Genomic DNA, 21,561 nt, shown 5'->3' with positions numbered 1-21,561 from the left:
AGACCACCCAGGCAAATGGGGGGAGCTGGAATTAGAACTCAGGTCCTCTGACACCCAAATCAGGGTTCTTTCCACCAGCCACACTGCTTCTAATTCAAACTCCTCTTTCACATACTGACCTTTTGGATCTTTGCACTTTCCTAAAATTACAAATCCCATGCATGTACTGCAATGATCTGAAGAAGTATTTCCATTTGTTTGTCTTGACCTCTACCTCCAAGTTCTAAATAATGCCTTCTAATCTTATTGTTGCAGGACTGGCGAACAATGCATGTTCACCCTATCACCCACCCTAACCACAACTTCATGAGTCTTTAAGATCCAATCATGCCTTTTCTCAATCTTCATCTTTCTAGACTGAATCCAAATCCTTTCATTTCTATCTTCAAATGGAAGTTTCTCCCTCTTCCTTGATGATTTTGGTTAGCGCTTCTTGGCATCCTCATATGTGGTCACTTTTCTAGGTCCAAAAAAAATCGTATGACAAAACATCAATGCTACCGTTCTGGATCAGACCAAAGATGACCCAAAGGTATGTCTGAGTTCCTTGCTTGAATCAAACCTCATATTAAGGCCGCGTATTGTAGCATTTCTAACTTTCCCCTCTAATAACCATTAGGCGGTGAGGTCACAGCCGAATGCAGTGTGCTTTAAAAACCCTTTTCAACAGACCTGGCTGAAAGGCTTTGAGAGAAAATTGCAGGGTAGGAAAGAACCAGAACTTAAAAACCAACCATTCCAAGGAGCTGGTTTTACCTCCAAATCCCTGAAGCTACTGAGGATTTGGGGGAGGAGTCTGGCTTGGCTGTTGGTAGTGGAACAACTCCATCCCTTTCTGTGCAGGGCAGAACCTTCTTCAAAGGGAATTTTGGGGGAAAATATGCCTCAGTTAATCTGGGTGCTGTTCTGTTCCTTGCCTGATGCTCACCAGAAGCATGGTGAGGTATTGCTCTCTGTTTAATCCTTACTTGGGGAGAAAAAGAAGCAGGGGTGAGCAAATTGGTGTAAGATTGGTGTCATTTTGGTGTAAGATGATGATGATGGTATTTGTTAAACACTTACTAAGTGTCAAGCACTTTTCGAAGCGCCGAGGTAGCTACAGGCTAATCAGTTTAGACATAGTCCCTATTGAACTCACAGTCTTAATCCCCATTTGACTGATGAGGGAACTGAGGCCCAGAGAAGTGAAATAATATGCCCAAAGTCACACAGCAGACAAGTGGCGGAGCTGGGATTAGAATCTAGGTCCTTCTGACTCCCAGACCCGTGGCTCTATCCACTAGGCCATGCAGCTTGTCCATTTATTTCCCCAAGCAAAAGCCTTAGGGTGTCCACATGACCAAGGTGATACAGATGAGCAATTTTTGGTAATCAAACAAATCAATCAGTGGTATTTACTGAGCATTGTGTGGAGAACACTGTATTAAGCACTTAGGGGAGTACAACACAACAGAGTTAAAAGACACGTTCCCTGCCTACTATGAGCTTCCCTCTGCATCTGCAGCTTTAATAGCATTCTGTAAACCTCTTTGTATTTCATTCACTCACTCAACCATATTTACTGAGCGCTTACTGTATGCAAAGCACTGTAGTAAGTTTCGGATTTCTTTCCGATGGGTAATAGTGATTCAATCCTTGAGACCGCAAGCTCATCCTCTTGACTGGAGGCTCGTTGCGGGCAGGGAATGTGTCGGTTTATTGTTATACTGAACTCTCCCAAGCGCTTAGTAGAGAGCTTTGCACAGTATGCACTCAGTAAGTAGAACTGAAGGAAAGAATCTGAACTTTGGCCATTATTCTGTTGGGGAATCTGGCTCAGACATAATTACTAAGGCCTCTAACCAAGCTATCCACAGGCTCCTTGCTGGAGTTTTTAATCCTCTATTTCCCCTGACTGCTCTGAATGCTGAATGGTCATCTTTAGTCCTTGTCTGGTGTTGTACAGCTGACTCTGGGTCTTAGAACAGTGCTTGGTACATAGTAAGCACTTAAATACCATAATTATTCACTATTCTTAATGGCCCAAACCTCCATCTTGTGAAACTCCTGCTGCCAAGACTAACAATAATCTCCACCATGGAGCTCTCATCATGACTTTATCCAAACCCCTCCTGAACCGAGGGACATTTTCTACAGGCACAACTTTCTGTGGTAAATTCCATTTGCTTGCAATCCACTGGGTGAAAAGATTTTTCCCCTGGCTTGTTTCAAGCCCTTCAGCTTCAAACCCTAACATGGGCCCGGCAGCTCTGGTGATAAAGTACAAGTCCAAAATTACCTTCGGTCCACTCCCTTCATGGCTTTATGAACTTTAATCATGTTTCTCAGCCTTCATCGTTCCAGCCCGAATAGTCCTGATCTTTCAACTACTACCCGGCCCACATGCGTGGCTCAGTGGAAAGAGCCCGGGCTTTGGAGTCAGAGGTCATGGGTTCAAATCCCGGCTCTGCCACTTGTCAGCTGTGTGACTGTGGGCAAGTCACTTAACTTCTCGGTGCCTCAGTTCCCTCATCTGTAAAATGGGGATGAAGACCGTGAGCCCCACGTGGGACAACCCGATTCCCCTGTGTCTACCCCAGCGCTTAGAACAGTGCTCGGCACATAGTAAGCGCTTAACAAATACCAACATTATTATTATAATTCAACACAGTTGGTAGAAGACACATTTCCATGAGAAGCTTACGGTCTTTGCCTTTGCGAGACGGTTGACTTCCTTGATTCTCTCCTTGTGCTAAGTAAGTATCTCTTAGCATCTGAATTTGCAGCTTTCGAATTCCTGGTTTCCTCATGGAACCTTTTTAAAAGAAGAGAGCTATACTGCCAATTTCTAACAATCAGTTACACACATTTGCCAGCAGTTCCACAACTTCTCCAAATTCCTTCAGTACCCTTAGGTTTTCTGGGGGGTAGTTTTAATGGTCTCTGTTAAGCACTTACTACGTGCCAGGCACTGTTCTAAGCGCCGAGGTAGATACCAAGGAAATCAGGTTGGACACAGTCCATGTCCCACCTTGGGCTCACGGTCTTAATCACTATTTTACGGATTAGGTAGGTGAGACCCAGAGAAGTGCAGTGATTGCCCAAGGTCACATAGCAGACAAGTGGCGGAGCTGGGATTAGAATCTAGGTCCTTCTGACTCCCAGGCCCGTGCTCTGTCCGCTAGACCTGCTGCTTCTTTTGGATCCTGGAGATGTGTTTTCAACGAGTTTATCAATTTGGTCTAAAATAATCTAACGCTTCATTCATTCATTCAATAGTATTTACTGAGTGCTTACTATGTGCAGAGCACTGTGCTAAGCACTTGGAATGGACAATTGGGCAACAGATAGACACAATCCCTGCCCAATGATGATTATCACAACTTGATCCGATTTCTTTGGCCTGTCTGCTCCAAAAAATAACCTGAGTGTTTGAAACACTCTGAGTATCCTCTTTAAGAAAGAATTCATTGACTTCTTGGCTATCTCCTTTTCACCTATCATTTCATCTTTTACCCCATGATCAAAGTGCCTCCACTATATCCTGCTTTTGACACTGAAGTTATCTGCATAACTGCCCCATCTTGCACAGATTTTTGTACCCCCAGAACAGAGGTGAGATGAATAGGAGGGAATTAAATCTACCAAAAAGGGGAGCAGGAGGAAAAAAAAGAGAGAGAGAAGAAACAGAAACATAGGAGGACACTTGGGAAGCAGCATGGTCTAGTGGATACAGCAGGGGCCTGGAAGTCAGAAGGACCCAGGTTCCAATCCCGGCTCCGTCACTTGTCTGCTGTGTGACCTTGGGCAAATCACTTCACTTCTCTGGGCCTCAGTCACATCATCTGCAAAATGGGGATTGAGACTGTGAGCCCCACGTGGGAAAAGGACTGTGGCCAGCCTGATTAGCTTGTATCTACCCCAGCTCTTAGAACACTGTTTGATACACAGTCAGCACTTAACAAATACCATCATTATTATTACTACTTGGGACTGTCCTCTTCTATAGTGCTCTGTTAAGGGCTGCATACCATCGCAATTCAATGTGATGTGGTAACTCCTCCTGCCCTGTTGCAAAGATGCACACTTCAAAGAGGAAAATCCTGCAGCCTGAGTTTGCATTTACAGCGTTCTAATCTGACCCCTTCATCCTACCCCCGGCTCCTGCAGCTAGCACCTAGAGCTCAGGCCTGGAAGTCAGAAGGATTTAGGTTCTAATCCCAGCTCCACAATTTGCCTGCTTTGTGACCTTGGGTAAGTCACTCCACTGGTCCTCAGTTCCCTCATCTGTGAGCCTCATGGGGGACACAGACTGAGTCCAACCCAATTATCTTGTATCTACCCAGCACTTAGAACAGTGCCTGGCACATAGTGAGCATTTAAAAACCACAATTATCATTATTATTATTAATAATAAGAAAAATTATCTTTTTTTCCTCAGCCACAGGTGGGAGAAAGCAGGGAAATTATGCAATGGAGGTGATTACACAAGTCAAAATCGTATAAAGAGTATTTTACTTTGCTAATTAACCAAAAAAGATTGCTGTTTGACCACCTAGACTTTGTGTGAGATATGTTTCACCTGAGTCTCCTTTTAAGTTCCCTAGCTGCTACTTTTAGCTTTTTCCTAAATATTCATGTTCTTTTTTCTAAAATTTAATACCCTAGTACAGAATATTTTTGGCCCTCCCTCTCAATCAGTAATACTTATTGAGGACTTACTGTGTGTAGAGCACTGTACTGAGCACTTGAAAGAATACAATATGAGTGAGGTGGTAGGCACGTTCCCTGCCTGAAATTTTATTACATTAATATCCGTCTCCCTTCTAGACTGTAAGCTCACTGAGGGCAGGGAATGTGTTTTTTGCTGTATTATACCCTCCCAAGTGCTTAGTGCAGTGTTCTGCATAGAGTAAGTGCTTAATAAATAAGACTAACTGGTTGCCCACAACATGTTTACAGTCTAGAGGATGAGCTTACTCTCCTGCAAGAATTTAGTCTCTAGGCTATCAAGAGGAGCTCTAATATGACAGCTGTTTTTACGTTTGATTATTTTCACGGTTTCCTCTGGATGACCCCCAAGCCCACTCGGCAATGGGAACCATTGGGAATGTGGGAAGCAGCGTGGCTCACTGGAAAGAGCATGGGCTTTGGAGTCAGAGGTCATAGGTTCGAACCCCGGCTCTGCCACTTGTCAGCTGTGTGACTTTGGGCAAGTCACATAACTTCTCGGTGCCTCAGTTACCTCATCTGTAAAATGGGGATTAAGACTGTGCGCCCCACGTGGGACAACCTGATTCCCCTGTGTCTACCCCAGCGCTTAGAACAGTGCTCGGCACATAGTAAGCGCTTAGCAAATACCAACATTATTAACAACCATCTAATCAATCTAATCATCTAAACAATCTAATAGACAAAACGGGTTCTCTTTCTGCTCTTCCATATTCCTTTTGGGAGTTTTCTGACACGTATCAGATGTTCATCTCAGCCTGCCAATCAAAGACTGTACGTCATAAAGCTTTAGCATCGCTAGTTAGTAATCTTCAAATGTTCTCTGTGGGCAGGACTCTTGCCTACCAATATTGTCGTACTGTACTCTTCCAAGCGCTTAGTACAGTGTTCTGCAGATGGTAAGAGCTCAATAAATGCCACTGATGATGATGACGACCATTTAAAAGACCCAAAGAAGCCAAGTTTCCAACAGAACAGAGATTGCTGGGAGGCCACTGCAGCAAACACACATTAGCCTGGCAAGTAGCAACCGAATTTCTCTCCTTAAGCAGAAAGCTTCACAGAGACTAGGAAACCAAGAGTGAGGCTCGAACACATAGCTAGACCTGTGCAATAGCCCAGCAAGGAACTCCCTTTCGGTGCATGTGACGCAGAATGAAACTTGGTCATGGTACTGTAACCTCCCAAATGCTTAGTGCTCTACCCACAATTAGCGCTCAATAAATACCGCTGATTGACTGATGCTTCAGTTTCCTTCAACACTGGCACAACTTGGGACTGTCAGTGGCATATTTGAAAACACACAGCAGGTATAGATACGGTAAAAGGCGTTCTCCTCTACTACGGGAGGTGCATTCCTGACAGATCCCATGTTAAGGAGAAATTCATTCATTCGATCGCATTTACTGAGCGCTTGCTGTGTGCAGAACACTGGGCTAAGTGCTTGGGAACTTGTGCTATTACATCCGCATCTTGACCGGCACCTCGCACATTCCAAAAGCCACATTTCCCAACACTGCGGTAGAATTCTATCGAGACACATGTTATCAGAAGGGCATTCTCTAATTCTCTAACAGTGTTTGATCTAAAATGCATGATAAAGACGCAAATTTTGAGAAGCAGCATGGCTCTGTGGAAAGAGCCTGAGCTTGGGAGTCAAAGGTCATGGGTTTGAATCCAGGCTTTGCCACTTGTCAGCTGTGTGACTGTGGGCAAGTCACTTAACTTCTCTGTGCCTCAGTTACCTCATCTGTAAAAAATGGGGATTTACTGTGAGCCTCACGTGGGACAACCTGATTATCCTGTATCTACCCCAATGCTTAGAACAGTGCTCTGCACATAGTAAGCGCTTAACAAATACAAACAAAAAAAATTTAGGTGATTCTGAGGTCACTGGTACAGATCTCTTGATTTTGAAGATTTGTACACTGATGATGTGCAGCCTCTGCTTTACTTTAAGTTTTCCAGAGGTTGCAGGAACAAGGAGTACAAAGATAAATGGCACTATGCACTGGCAGGTGCTTTTTTTTTTTTTAAATAAGGCTGGCTAAAATAGCACATCCTGGAAAAGTGTCTAGTAATATAGTGGGTGCTAACTCATAGCTCCTGGAAGCACATCTATTATACACCAGAGTCCATTTTATCCCCTTCAAAACATGGAGGCTTTCTTGACTTCTGACTCATACCTTAAAAAGTCCCAACTGTTGGTTAAAATTTCTGACCATCTGGCAATAACTACATTTGGAAGCAGCATGACATAGCGGATAGAGCACGAACCTGAGAGTCAGAAGGTCATGGGTTCTAATCCCAGCTCCGCTGCTTGTCTGCCTTGGGACTTCAGGCAAGTCCCTTAAATTCTCTGTACCTCAGTTACCTCATCTATAAAATGGGGACTGAGACTGTGAGTCTCACGAGGAACAAGGACTGTGTCCAACTCAATTTGCTCGTACCCACCCCAGGGCTTAGTACAGCACCTGGCACATAGTAAACACTTAATAAATACCATCATCATCATTCAGAAAAATCCAGTTTGTAATAATTACTGGAACCAATTACTGTGTTCCACTGGGGAATCTGTAGATACAATTCCTTGTGCTTAAGCCCCTCTTACCCCACATATTTAATAATAATTAATAATGACATTTAAGCACTTACTATGTGCCAAGCACTGTTCTAAGATCTGGGGTAGATACAAGTTAATCAGGTTGGACACAGACCCTGTCCCACATAGGGCTCACAGTCTTAATCTCCATTTTGCAGATGAGAGAACTGAGACACAGATAAGTCAAGTGACTTGCCCACGGTCTAGTCTTTCCACTGCAGCCCCACTCCCACTGACCTCCAATATCCTGTCACCAAAGGCACCAATTCAAGATTTTATGATCATTACTAATGGCAATAAATGTGACTGATTGATGGATTACCAGATTCTGTACCCCTGGAGACTTCTGCGTTCCACTGAAATGCAACCCTTATATACCTATACCCTTATACTTGGTTGTTTCCTCTGCTGTAATTCATTTTGATGCCTGTCATTCCCAATAGACTCTAAGCTCATTGAGGGCAGGAATCATGTCTACTTACTCTATTGTACTCTCCCAAGGCTCTGTGCCCAGTAAACACTCAATAATATCAATAATTAATTACAAATGTTATCTGGCCTTGTGCAGGTTCTATAAGCTGTCCCTGTGCTGGATAATCACTAACTTCTTTCTCACTCCTGTGAAACAAACTTCAAGAGTATCTACAATCAGTGGTGTTAGACAATTGGAGGTTTTAAAAGCACGAAAGGTCAGGAAATGAACTGAATCAGACCAGCAGTTGCTCTTGGGTGGGTGCGTGAAAGGGGTTGAAGGATTCAGGTTTGCTCTCCCTAATGAAAACACACCTGCTTCTCATGCTAAAAATTACACACACACACCCCACCCCCAATTTTCATTTAGGGTTCAGGTGGCCTAGTGGAAAAAGCACAGGCCTGGGTTCTAACCCCAGCTCTGCCATTTGCTTGCTGTGTGACCTTAGGTAAATCATTTAACTTCTCAGTGCCTCTCCACTGTAAAATAGGGATTAAATACCTGTTCTCCCTCTGACTTAGACTGGAGCCCCATGCAGGACAGGAACTGGGTGTGACATAATTAACTTGGACCTACCCAAGCTCTTAGAACAGTGTTTAAACACTTAAATACCATTAACAAAAAAAAACCCACATAAATTAAAGCAAATGTCCATCCCCTGTAAGGGTGGAAAAAACCTGCACAGAAACATGTGGGCTAACTGGGAACGAAGGAAGCCTTCTGACAGAATAAAGGGAAGCCGAACCGACCCAGCAGGGAGATCTCGGGGGAAACGACCTCTCTCTCTTTCCCCATGTTAAATTCCTGGTGACAAGCCCTAATGCATTGAGAAGAAACGCTCCCTGAGACGTCTGCAGGATTGCACAGGGGAAAATTGGGTCTCTGGGCTGCTGCTAGAGGATCCTTCGCGGGCGATTCCCAAAGCCGTAAATCAGCCGGGAGCAAGGGATGCTCGCCACCATCCTACCTCATCTGGGGCCAAAAGAAATCTGCGGTTGCCTGTGAATAAGGACACGACTACTAAAATACCTCTTTTGACCTTGTCCAAAACCAAAGGGTTGATTTCACACAGAACGTGCTTAGAAGATCATTTTCGTGTTAAAAGAGAACCATCCCCAGAAACCAATTATCTAGAGGACCAGTAAGGATAAAACTTGATTAGAAACAGCTTCAAATGAACTAAAGCATCAATTAAAGTTAAAAACACCACATTACTTGTCCCTTAATTATTTAGTACCCATTTCAAAAAATACATGGCTTAGCAATCTGCAGTGTCAATGCACAGGCAGCAGAATCAAAATGGGTACGAGCTGTTCTCTGAGAGTATTTATATATATCAAAATAAACAGTTTTGCAATCTCCCTCACTGTCCTTGCCCTACTATAAGGCACAGTGCTTGTCTTTCCATATATCAAAATTTGCTATCTCCTAGGCTTCTAAGGCTGGAAGGCCTATGGAAGTATGTTCAGCTTCATGCCTTACATATGTACTTTTCCCCCCAACCTTTAGGTCAGTGAGTTTTAGACAAGCATTGAAATTTTTAGAATCAAAGGCAGCACCTATCACGGGAGCTAGATCCTACCTTTTCATTCATTCATTCAATAGTATTTATTGAGCGCTTACTATGTGCAGAGCACTGTACTACCTTACAGATACAAGATCATAGGATCAGTTCTAAGTAAGCGGCATGAGAAGCAGCATGGCCTAATGGAAAGAGCACGTGTCTGGGAGTCAGAGGGCCTGAGTTCTAATCCCAGTTATTCAGCCACCTACCTGCTCTGTGACCTTGGGCAAGTTTCTGAGCCTCAGTTTCCTCATCTGTAAAATGAGGGTTAAATCCTACTCACTCCTACTGAGACTGAGTCATTCATTCATTCAATCATATTTACTGAGCACTTGGGAAAGTACAATACAACAATAAACAGTAACACTGCCTGCCCACAACAACCTTACAGCCTAGAGAGGGGAGAAAAACACCAACAGAAATAAATAAAATTACAAATATGTATATAAGTTAGTCCCATGTGGACAGGGACTCTGTCCAAACTGATATGTGGCATCTACCCCAGTGCTTAATACAGTGCTTGGCACATAGTAAGCACTTACCAAGTACCTATTTAACAGATATGGAAGCAGGTGCCTTAGAGGAAAGAGCATTAGTCTAAGAGTCAGAGGACCTGGGTTCTAATCCCAGCTCTGTTACGCACCAGCTGGGCAACCTTGCACTTAGTACAGTGCTCTGCACACAGTAAGCACTCAATTAAAGTGATGGAATGAACTGAACGAACCTTGGACAAATACTTCACTTCTCAATGCCTCAGTTACCTCATCTGTAAAATGGAGACTAAGACCGTGAATCCCATGTGGGACATGGATTGTGCCCGACCTGATTAGCTTGTACCTTTCTCAAAGCTTACTACATGGTCTGGCACATAATAAGCACTTACTTCCATAAAAAATACCTCTAATAATAATGACTACGATTAAGTGGCAGAATCGGGGATTAGAACCCAGGTCATCTGATTCCCAGCCCCATGCTCTTTTCCCCCAGCTTTTTCCTGTCATCAGCAAGGTCCCACCAGAGGTGTAAAACAAAATCCTGGCAAAAAATACGGGGGTAGGCATATGAACAAAAAATCCAATGGAAGAGAAGGGGACGACTAATATAAAGGCGATAGAGAGCTGCCCTTTCTCCCCCCAGGCCCCTGAACAACTGGACCATATCCTACCTCTGGCCTACAATGCCCTCCTTCCTCTAATCCGACAACCACTCTCCCCCATTTCAAAGCCTTATTGAAGGCCCATCTCCTCCAAGAGGCCTTCCCAGACCAAGCCCCACTTTTCCTCATCTCCCACTCCCTTCTGCATCACCCTGACTTGTTTCCTTTGTTCTTCCCCACTCCCAGCCCCAAAGCACTTTTGAACATATCTGTCATTTTATTTATTTATATTGGTATCTGTCTCCTGCAGTCTAGACTGTGAGCTCGTTGTGGGCAGGGAATGTCCCTGCTCATTTGCTATATGGTACTTTCCCAAATGCTTAGTACAGGACTTTGCACACAGTAAGCACTCAGTAAATACAATTGAATGGATGAATGAAAGTTAATGGGCAATGACAAAAAGTTTGCCATGATTTGCTTCTTTTTTCCTTTTTTGGCAGGGTGGGAATGGTTTAAAATGCACATTTAGATTTGAGGGAAGAAGTATGGGTGTGAAGAAAGAAAAGCATGGGAACGTGGTCAGTGAGGAGAGAGAATGGGATGAAATGAGAACAGAGGTATCATTATCATCAACAACATTTCTTGCCAACTTAAAAGCATTATTCTAACCGGTCCCTATCCTCACAGTCCTTAAACCGTAAAGGGGGTACCATAAGTATTTTTACAGGATGGTTTATAGTTTTACAGAATAAGAAACCCACAGTAAACATCTAATCCCAAATCTGCCAATTGCTTGCCATGAGACCTTAGGAAAGTCACAACTTCTTTTTGCCTCAATTACCTCATCTGCAAAATGGGATTTAAATCCTCCTCTATCCGACTTGGACTGTAAGTCTTACATGAAACAGACACTGTGTCCAACCTGATTATCTTGTATCTACCCCAGCGCAAACCGATTCACTCACACCTTACAAACACTCTCACCCCTTCCTTCCTCCCCTCTTTAACTTCCATCTTCAACCGCTCACTCTCCAATGGCTTCTTCCCCTCTGCCTTCAACATGCCCACATCTCCCTCATCCAAAAAAATCCCTCCCTTGACCCGCCAGCCTCCTCCAGTTAACGCTCCATCTCCCTCCTAACCCTTCCTCTTCAAACTCCGTGAGTGAGCCGTCTACTCTCGCTGCCTCAAATTCCCCTCCAACTCTCTCCTGGATCCCCTCCAATCTGGCTTCCGCTTCCTCCACTCCACTGAAACCGCCCTCTCGAAGGTCACCAATGACCTCCTTCTTGCCAAATCCAACGGCTCCTATTCCATCCTAATCCTCCTCGACCTCTCACCTGCCTTTGACACTGACGACCATCCCCTCCTCCTCAACATGTTATCCAACCTTGGCTTCACTGATTCTGTTCTCTCCTGGTTCTCCTCCTATCTCTCTTGCCGGTCATTCTCAATCTCCTCCGTGGGCTCCTCCTCTCCCTCCCATCCCCTAACTGTCGGTGGTCCCTCAAGGGTCAGATCTTGATCCCCTTCTGTTCTCCATCTACACTCACTCCCTTGGAGAACTCATTCGGTCCCACAGCTTCAACAATCATCTCTACGTGGATGACACCCAAATCTATATCTCCTCTCCTGTTCTCCCTCCCTCCCTCCAGGCTCACATCTCCTCCTGCCTTCAAGGACATCTCTACTTGGATGTCCTCCCGCAACCTAAACTCAACATGTCCAAGCTCCCTATCTTCCCTCCCAAACCCTGTCCTCTCCCTGACTTTCCCCATCACTGTGGACGATACAACCATTCTTCCTGTCTCACAAGCCCGCACCTTGGTGTCATCCATGACTCCGCTCTCTCATTCACTCCACACATCCAATCTGTCACCAAAACCTGCCGGTCTCACCTTCACATCATCTCCAAGATCCGCCCTTTCCTCACCATCCAAACAGCTATCACAGTAGTAAAATCATTCATCCTATCCCAACTGGATTACTTCATCGGCCTCCTTTCTGACCTCCCAACCTACTGTCTCTCCCCACTTCAGTCCATACTTCACTCTGCTGCCCAGATTATCTTTCTACAGAAACATTCTGGGCATGTCACCCCCCTCTTCAAAAATCTCCAGTGGTTGCCTATCAACCTCCCTATCAAACAAAAACTCCTCACTCTTGGCTTCAAAGCTCTCCAACCCCTCGCCCCTTCTTACCTCACCTCCTTTCTCTCCTTCCACATTCCGGCCCGCACACTCCGCTCCTCTGGTGCTAACCTTCTCACTGTGCCTCGTTCTCACCTGTCCCACTGTCGACCCCTGGACCACATCCTACCTCTGGCCTGGAATGCCTTCCCTCCTCAAATCCGCCAATCACACTTCCCCTCTTCAAAGCCCTACTGAGAGCTCACCCCCTCCAGGAGGCCTTCCCAGACTGAGCCCTCCCTTTCCCTCTGCCCCTCCTCCCCTCCCCATTCCCACTCCCTCCCTCAGCTCTTCCCCCTTCCCTTCCCCACAGCACTTGTGCATATTTGTATATATTACTCTATTTTATTAACCATTTGTATATATCTATGGTTCTATTTATCTTGGTGCTATTGATGCCTACTTGTTTTGTTTTGTTGTTTGTCTCCCCCTTTTAGACTGTGAGCCCGTTGTTGGGCAGGGATTCTCTCTATCTGTTGCCGAATTGTACATTCCAAGTGCTTCATACAGTGCTCTCCACACAGTGAGTGCTCAATAAATACGACTGAATGAATGAATAAATGAATTACAATGACTGTGTCCATCCCGATTTCCTTGCATCCAACCCAGAGCTTGGTACAGTGCTTGGCACACAGTAAGCGCTTAACAAATGCCACAGTTATTCTTATCATTATTAAAGGGAGCAAGTCGGGGGTCGGGGGGGGTGGGAGGGGAGAGCCCCCAATTCCATTCACACAAGAAACCGTACAGTCCAGAGAACACTAGCAGAGTCACTTTTAGCAAGAATCCATGGTTTTCAGAAAAGAGGAAAATGAGGCCTTTACAAAGACAAGTGTGCTAGTAGAACAGAGATCTATTTAGCAGATTCAATACAGTAGAAAAGGGAGACATTCTTAACAAATCTCTTCCAAACCCATTTTTATCTTCTCTGAATATAGTACTTTTGACTGGTTCTAACAGAGTCAGATTTTCTTGCTGTTAAGCCCGTTTACTGAGGAATGAGGCAGGGTAGTCACTGACTAATAAACTCAGAGATTGTGAGCTTTAATTCCTTCCCTGCCTCCAGTCTGCACAGGACTGAACGCTTCATCAATTCCACAGTTACCTCATCTCTAAAATTAGGGTAATAACGCTGCTCTTCTTCTTGACCTCCCTGCTCCATATTACAAAAATAATGATTAAGAACGTCACAAAAAAAGATAAAATACTACGGTATGATAAGCACACTAATAACAAATTGCTGCTCTAGACGACTTGATGTAGTCACTTAACTTCTCTGTGCCTCAGTTCCCTCATCTGTAAAATGAGGATTAACTGTGAGCCTCACGTGGGACAACCTGATTACCCTGTATCTACCCCAGCGCTTAGAACAGTGCTCGGCACATAGTAAGCGCTTAACAAATACCAACATTATTATTATTATTACGAACTATAAATACCTGCTCAGAATAGCACTTAGCACCACGAAGGTGCTTCATAAAAGCTAATTATACAAAGGTTTGGTCTCCACTCTACAGGAGCTTACGAATCAGCAATAGTTTACATACTTTCTGAAGGATAACGAAAACTCTTTTAGGAGCTCTGATGAATGCCCAATTACACTAAGGGTAACAAAGAAACAGACTTCAACTCCCTATTAAACCTACTGCTGAATCACACTCGAAAATAAATAGATGAGCCCTCCTTGCATACACATCGGCTGCCCAGATCTTACACTCCCCCCACCTCTTCAGCCTGCCTTCTCTCCGCCACAACGCATCTCGTGAGGGAGTATCGCCCGGCCAGTTCAAACGCTAAACCTTGCCCACTTAAAAAAAAAATTAACATGAGAATGCTCAAAGGACGGTTTGGCAGGAAGGTGCCATTTTAGTGACATTTTAGGATTTAGGAGTTAATTGTCTCCCATTTCCTTGCACGCCAACTGGGCTCAGTTTCTCAGTGAAAAGGCGGCACCACTGACAACTCAAGAGACAAACTCAACCCAGAATCGGGAAAAAAATCAAGCTGTTCTCTCTTTTCTTAACTCACCCTCAAGGATAAAGCCTTTGCCACCAAAGTTGTGCAGGCAGGATCGGGGATGATGTGCAAATAAGACTAGAACTCATTCATTTTCTGGTATTTCTTAAGTGCTTACTATATGCGAGGTATTATACTAAGCACTGGGGTAGATTGAAGTTAATCATGTTGGACCCTGTCCATGTCCCACATGGGGCTCATGGTCTTCACTCCCATTTTACAGATGAGGTAACTGAGGCACGCAGAAGTGAAGTGACTTGCCCGAGGTCACACAGCAGACCAGTGGGGGAGCGGGGATCAGAACACAGGTCCTCTGACTCCCAGGCCTGTGCTCTATCCACTAGGCCACACTGCTTCTCTAAATTTTATCAGGGTCTTTTTTTTTAATATGGTCTTCATTCCCATTTTACAGATGAGATAACTGAGGCACAGAGAAGTTAGGTGACTAGTCCAAGGTCACTCAGCACACAAGTGGTGAAACTGGGAATTGAACCCAGGTCCTCTCGCTCCCAGGCCCATGCCCTTTCCCACTAGGCCACGCTGCTTCTCTGATTTCAAATTCCCAGCCAAGCCCAAATGAAAACTTCCATTGATCAAAAATTCCAACAGAAAGTCAAATAGCATTTCTCTCTCACCATGGTAGATCCCAAATGATCCAATCGAATGTTATTCTGGACCCTTTGTTCTTTCCCCCTTCTTGACTCTGCTCCAATCCCAAAACCATCTGAGCAACCAACATCTTGAGGGCTGCTAAGGCGGGAGATTCACCCTTCGTCTCACCTCCCGGATACCCTGGGGTCTATCCCGGGGGGCCTCATTTGCAACTTTTGACAAAGAAGCTTCCAACTCTACACAATTTCTCCTTTGAGGAGCGATATATCACCTCCATACAATGTTCTGCGCCATCCCTGTTCCTGGCTAGCAAGGGCTTATGGTCCAACTGTCCACTTGGAAGTGGTCTTTCTCCATTAAAATTCATTTTAAACTCAAACCCATCACCGTTAAAAACCTCCTGGCACACAAAAAAATTAAAATTTCAGCTGGTGAGATACTCAAGTAACTTGTAGTTTAGACAACTTAAGAAGCTGAGAAGCAGCGTGGTCAAGTGATAGAGGATGGACCTGAGAGTCAGAAGGACCTGGGTTCTAATTCCAGCTTCGCCCATTTGTCTGCTGTGTGACCTTGGGGAGGTCACTTCACTGCTCTGGGCCTCAGTTCCCCCATCTGTAAAATGGGGATTAAGAGTGTGAAGCCCCATGTGGAACAGGGACTGTGTCCAACCCAATTTGCTTGCATTCCCTCCCCCAGCGCTTAGTACAGTGCCTGCCTCATAGTAAACGCTTAACAAATACCACAATTATTATTATTAAATACCATAAGAAAAAGCCTAATTTTTCTTCCTTTTATCAATCACTGAGGATAATTCTCTCTAAACTACATGTACTATTGGATAAAATGCGTACGTACCCTAGTGGGAAGAAACATGGGGGAAACCAAATCGATTTGTAAAATGGGATATTTCCTTCATTAAAAACACTCTCTAGAATGGCCCCGATATGAGAAGGAAACTGTACACTGAATTGCACCAGACTGGTACTATGACAATTTCAACTAGAAATGTAAACATCGACAGGCTCGCCCTGGAGGACATGACTTCTACGAATCAATTAATTGTCCAAGTCTCTCCCAAAGGTCCATCCGATTTTTTTTTAGGTGATTAGATCCCTGCTCATTTAAGGGAGGCTGAAACTCATGTCACTGGCTTGCTCTATTTTAAAGTGCTAAAGCATAAAAGCCCATCTAAGAAAAGATTCTAAGATTCAGTCTGAACGACTAGAATTAGAAAAACTGAAGACCTTACTAAGACTCTACGAAAATAAACCTTAAGCTGGAGGGGTTTCTAACTTACATTTTTAACTGAAAGGCTGATGCAAGGAAAAGAAATGCCAATTGTGACCCTACAGGATTGAGGGGGTGGGGGGACGGGACTAAATGTTCTGTACTGGCGAACTATGTGAAAGGTGACCCTGTGACTGCTAAGCCACTGAATACCACAAACACATTCATTTCCCTCCCCAACAAAATGGGTCTTATCTGGGAGAGGCAATAAAAGATTACTTCTCTGCCTGATTTCTCAACAGGAGCCATGTCCCAAATTCACAACCCCAATCACTGCAAAGTGGGGTGGGGGGGGCAAAAAGAGGAGGAGGAATTTGCTTCACAAATGGGTGACCTAACGGTAGTCTTTCATTACCTCCTTGTGGACAGGGAATGTGTCTTATTGTATTGTACTCTCCAAAGTGCTTAGTACAGTGCTCTGCACACAGTAAGCGCTCAATATTAGCCCGAATATATGCTTCGAGAGAGGTGAGCTTTCTCACTGGGCCCAAGCGGGGGTAGGAAATCAAAAAATGGTTGTGGTATCTGCAAAAGTGAATTCTCCCATCGGCTGTCAGGCCCACCAGCTTGCAGTGACAATTCTGTTCATTCCTAGACAGTTTCTCCAGAGAAATTTTCCCTTCCCCGTTCCACGATGGCTCATGAACTGCTTGGAGAAGTGGAAACATTTTGTCTGGGACAGCAGGCAGCCATTTCTCAACTGTGAAAGGCACCCGATCAAACCGATAATTGCTCTCTCCCACTTCAAAACCTTAACGAAGGCACATCTCCTCCAAGAAGACTTCCCTAAACCCTCCTCTCCTCCATTCCCTTTTGTGCCGCTCTTACTTGCTCCTTCATTCATCCTCCCTCCCATCCCCACAGCACATAAGTATATATCTGTAATTTATTTATTCATTTGTATTAACGTCCATCTTTCCCTCTAGACTGTAAGCTCGTCATGGGCAGGAATGTGTCTGTTGTTATACAGTACTCTCCCAGGGGCTCCGTACAGTGCTTTGCACATAGTAGGTGCTCAATAAACGCTTAAATGAATTAAGTGTTAACTAGTCAGGTAAGGCAACTTAACTAGTGGGGTAAGGCAACGAATGTGGGGTAAGGCAACGAATGTGGGGTAAGGCAACGAATGTGGGGTAAGGCAACAAATGTGCAAAATGCTAATATTAGTGATTTAAATTGTTACCACCACCGCAGACTCAAAATACTTGAAGATTCCACTAAGGAATAATTGCTTCTTACATGCTCATTCAAGCAGAACTGTAAAACTGCCTAGTGAGTAAAGCGTGCTTTAACTGCATTCCGGCTTAGGTTCTTTGACCTATTCAGAGATTGCTTTTTTTTTAAAAGCAACCAAACTGCTCCTTTGGAAAGGTATAGCTGAAGACATTTCACCGAGGATGAAGAGAGCTACTCTCGAAGTATCATGGAAACTTGTTTTGTGATGTCCACTTGAGGAGAGTTTTCCAAGCTGGGCCACTGTTATACAAGCAATATTTTGAAAACTGTTTAAAAGGAAGAAAGGAGAACTCTTTATGCCTTCCTCATCCTTTCAACACCTCCTTTCTCTCCCTCAACCCTCCCCGCTCTCATCTTTCTCCTGAGGCAAATAGGCCCGTCCAATAATGTGCTGGGCCGGGTTTTAAAAGTGTAAGTCTCCCAGCCGTAATGAAGGAATGGGATGGATGCAGTTTGCCCAAGATAGACAATATGACGACAGGTGCTGAAATGATGCTCAAATTCACTGAGCTCAATTCCAGGAAAGGATGAGTCAGTGATAGGAGAAAGATGAGGCAGAGTAAGATTATCATCACACCGAAATCAATAGAACCTTTGAATTCCTATGATCTTTTCTGCAGCACATTAAGCCCCACTAAGCTTCAAAAGGGCAATGAGGCAGGTGTCAGGAATTACTTTGCAAATAGGGAAACTGAGGCCCAGAAAAGGTAACAGATGACAGTCAGGGAGCTGGTAAAAGAACTCAGGTTTCCCAACATCCCATGCTTGAGTCAAAAGACGGTGCTGCATCTCTGGCCCAGATTTCTAAAATACTACCGAACCCTCAGGTGATTTTATCCTACTACATTTACTGACAAGGATACAGACAAAACCTCATTCTCTCCTCCACCACTATTTGGGTTTTTTGTTTGCACTACTACTGAGTCATTGTTCCCTAGATGCTTACCAGAAGGGTAAACACAACCTTAACCCAATTATTTTTAAATTCACCTTTAACTTTCTTTTTTAAGCATTTCAGTGACGCAGCATATTATATAATTCGAGGGGGGGAACAAAGAAATTCCCCTGAAATTTCTGCAGAACACATCTCAAATTTAGGAAGAGTTAGCGAGTTAAGATTCAGAGCTATTGAGAAATGGGTCTACTACAGTGTCCAGCCTGATTTTCTTGTATAATAATAATAATGATGGTATTTGTTAAGCGTTTACTATGTGCAAAGCACTGTTCCAAGCGCTGAGGGGATACAAGGTGATCAGGTTGTCCCACGTGGGGCTCACAGTCTTCATCCCCATTTTACAGATGAGGTAACTGAGGCACAGAGAAGTGAAGTGCCTTGCCCAAAGTCACCCAGCTAACTTGGGATTAGAACCCATGACCTCTGACTCCCAAGCCCGGGTTCTTTCCATTGAGCCACGCTGCTTCTTGTAGCCCCCCCAGCACTTAGTGCAGTGCCGGGCACATAGTCAGTGCTTACCAAATATCCAAATTTTAATTATCATGGGGGCAGCAAGAAAAGAAAGTAGGAAAGGAGCACAGAAATTAAATATCAGTTGGGCTTTCCGCTGGAACACTTTGCTCTTTCAGCAGGCCCAAAGCTTTAATAGCATTTATACCTTTAACTGATTCATTCGTTTACAAAGGGGGATCAGAGTGGGGCTTGGGAGGGCATTTCATTAAAAGGAAGAGTCTTTCCAAACTATTTTCTCATTAAGAGGCAGGACGGATCTCCTCCAACACCTCCTTGGGCCTTGCAGTAATAATTCAGGATGGGTTAGGAGAGCAGCAATCGGGAGGAAGATAAACAAAAATGACCCTCCTAAAGCAATGTTAAAACATTTACTAGTCCATGGAAAAACATTTTAACAGCTGGAGTTCAACTCATGTTGTAAAACCGATGATATCGGCATCATTTACCTACCCCCCTGACCCCACCCCCGACACACACACACAAAAACTGACCGAAATTATTATTCCTTCTGGGGGGAGTGAGAGTGAATCCTTGCACCGCAACTCTAAACAAAATGACTTCCGCACTCTATCATGCCAACCGGGACAATGGCTCCATTCGTCCCCAACAGCTTGAACTGTTCTAATAATCGGTAATTATCACCACCTCCTTGTAAATTCGGGGCACTCCCTAGTGGGAAGACAACAGCCAACTGCCAAAACAAAAGAAAAAAATGTCCGCTCCCACACCCCTGCCATTACGAGTCTTCAGCGGACACAGTCGCTGGACTTTAATAATAACAATAATAATAATAATGTTGGTTTTTGTTAAGTGCTTACTATATGCCGAGCACTGTTCTAAGCGCTGGAGTAGATACAGGGTCATCAGGTTGTCCCACGTGAGGCTCACAGTCTTAATCCCCATTTTACAGATGAGGGAACTGAAGCCCAAAGAAGTGAAGTGACTTGCCCACAGTCACACAGCTGAGGAGTGGCATAATAATGTTGGCATTTGTTAAGCGCTTACTATGTGCAGAGCACCCTTCTAAGCGCTGGGGGAGATACGGGGTAATCAGGTTGTCCCACGTGAGGCTCACAGTCTTCATCCCCGTTTTACAGATGAGGGAACTGAGGCCCAGAGAACTGAAGAGATTTGCCCACGGTCACACAGCTGACGAGCGGCGGAGCTGGGATTGGAACCCATGACCCCTGACTCCCAAGCCCGGGCTCTTTCCAGTGAGCCGCGCTGGCTTCGGGAATACTGGTCCAAAGAGACAGTCATTCGTTCGATCGCATTTACTGAGCGCTTACTGTGTGCAGAGCACTGTACCGAGCGCTTGGGAAAGTACAACAATAACCAGTGACGTGCCACAGCGTGCTCACAGTCTAGAGTGGGGAAGACAGACATCATAGAGGCCAGCTGTCAATCAATCGACTGTACTGAGCGCTTTACTGTGTGCCGAGCACTGTACTGAGCACATGGGGGAGTACAATACAACGGAGTTGGTAGAGACGCTCCCTGCCTACAACGAGCTTACAGTCTACGGTCAGAAGCAGCGTGGCTCAGTGGAAAGAGCCCGGGCTTGGGAGTCAGAGGTCATGGGTTCTAATCCCAGGTCCGCCATTTGTCAGCTGGGTGACTTTGGGCAAGTCACTTCACTTCTCTGTGCCTCAGTTACCTAATCTGGAAAATGAGGATTAAGACAGTGAGCCCCATCTGGGACAACCTGATCACCTTGTATTCTCCCCAAGGCTTGGAAGAGTGATTTGCACACAGTAAGCACTTAACAAATGCCATCATTATCATTATTATTATTATTGTTAGAAAGTTGGCATTTGGACATTGGGGTGGAGGGTCTTGGAGTCCCACCCGGGGACACAGAGACCACCAGGCAGGTGGCAACGAGGCAACGGTGCCATCCCTACCTCCTTCCTACAACCCCAAAACTGGCAGCACCACATTCATTCATTCAATAGCATTTATTGAGCGCTTACTAAGTGCAGAGCACTGTACTAAGCGCTTGGAACGTACAACTCGGCAACAGAGCCAAACACCCCTCGGTGGGTGGAATGGTGTTCTAATCCCACCTCCGCCGCTCGTCTGCTGTGTGACCTTGGGCAAGTCACTTCACTTCTCTGTGCCTCAGTTCCCTCATGTGGAAAATGAGGATTGACACTGTGAGCCCCACATGGGGCAACCTGACTACCCTGTTATTTACTCCAGTGCTTAGCACAGAGTAAGCGCTGAACAAATCATTATTATTATTATTATTGTTGTCTTTGAGCAGAGCACAGCAGTAATGCCTTCTGCCACTCAAGCCCCTTGACTGG

At 44.8% G+C, this 21,561-nt stretch overlaps 1 protein-coding gene across 7 annotated transcripts in view; it reads right to left on the bottom strand.

Moving 5' to 3' along the window:
• TOM1L2 (target of myb1 like 2 membrane trafficking protein) overlaps window positions 1-21,561 on the bottom strand; it is a 113,415-nt gene that overhangs the window by 89,749 nt on the left and 2,105 nt on the right. Inside the window, exon 1 of one of the 7 annotated variants that reach the window (XM_029058065.1) lies at window positions 19,744-19,851. The exons of the other annotated variants lie outside the window; for them this stretch is intronic. The gene's annotated coding sequence lies outside the window, so the exon portion shown is untranslated. Of the gene's footprint in view, window positions 1-19,743; window positions 19,852-21,561 lie in introns of those variants that run through there. 7 annotated transcript variants of the gene reach the window in all.

Source organism: Ornithorhynchus anatinus, chromosome 2 (genome assembly GCF_004115215.2).
Source record: "Ornithorhynchus anatinus isolate Pmale09 chromosome 2, mOrnAna1.pri.v4, whole genome shotgun sequence".
Lineage (NCBI taxonomy): Eukaryota > Metazoa > Chordata > Mammalia > Monotremata > Ornithorhynchidae > Ornithorhynchus > Ornithorhynchus anatinus.
Note: the sequence above shows the minus strand (reverse complement) of the source record. Positions and strands in the feature narration are given on the sequence as shown.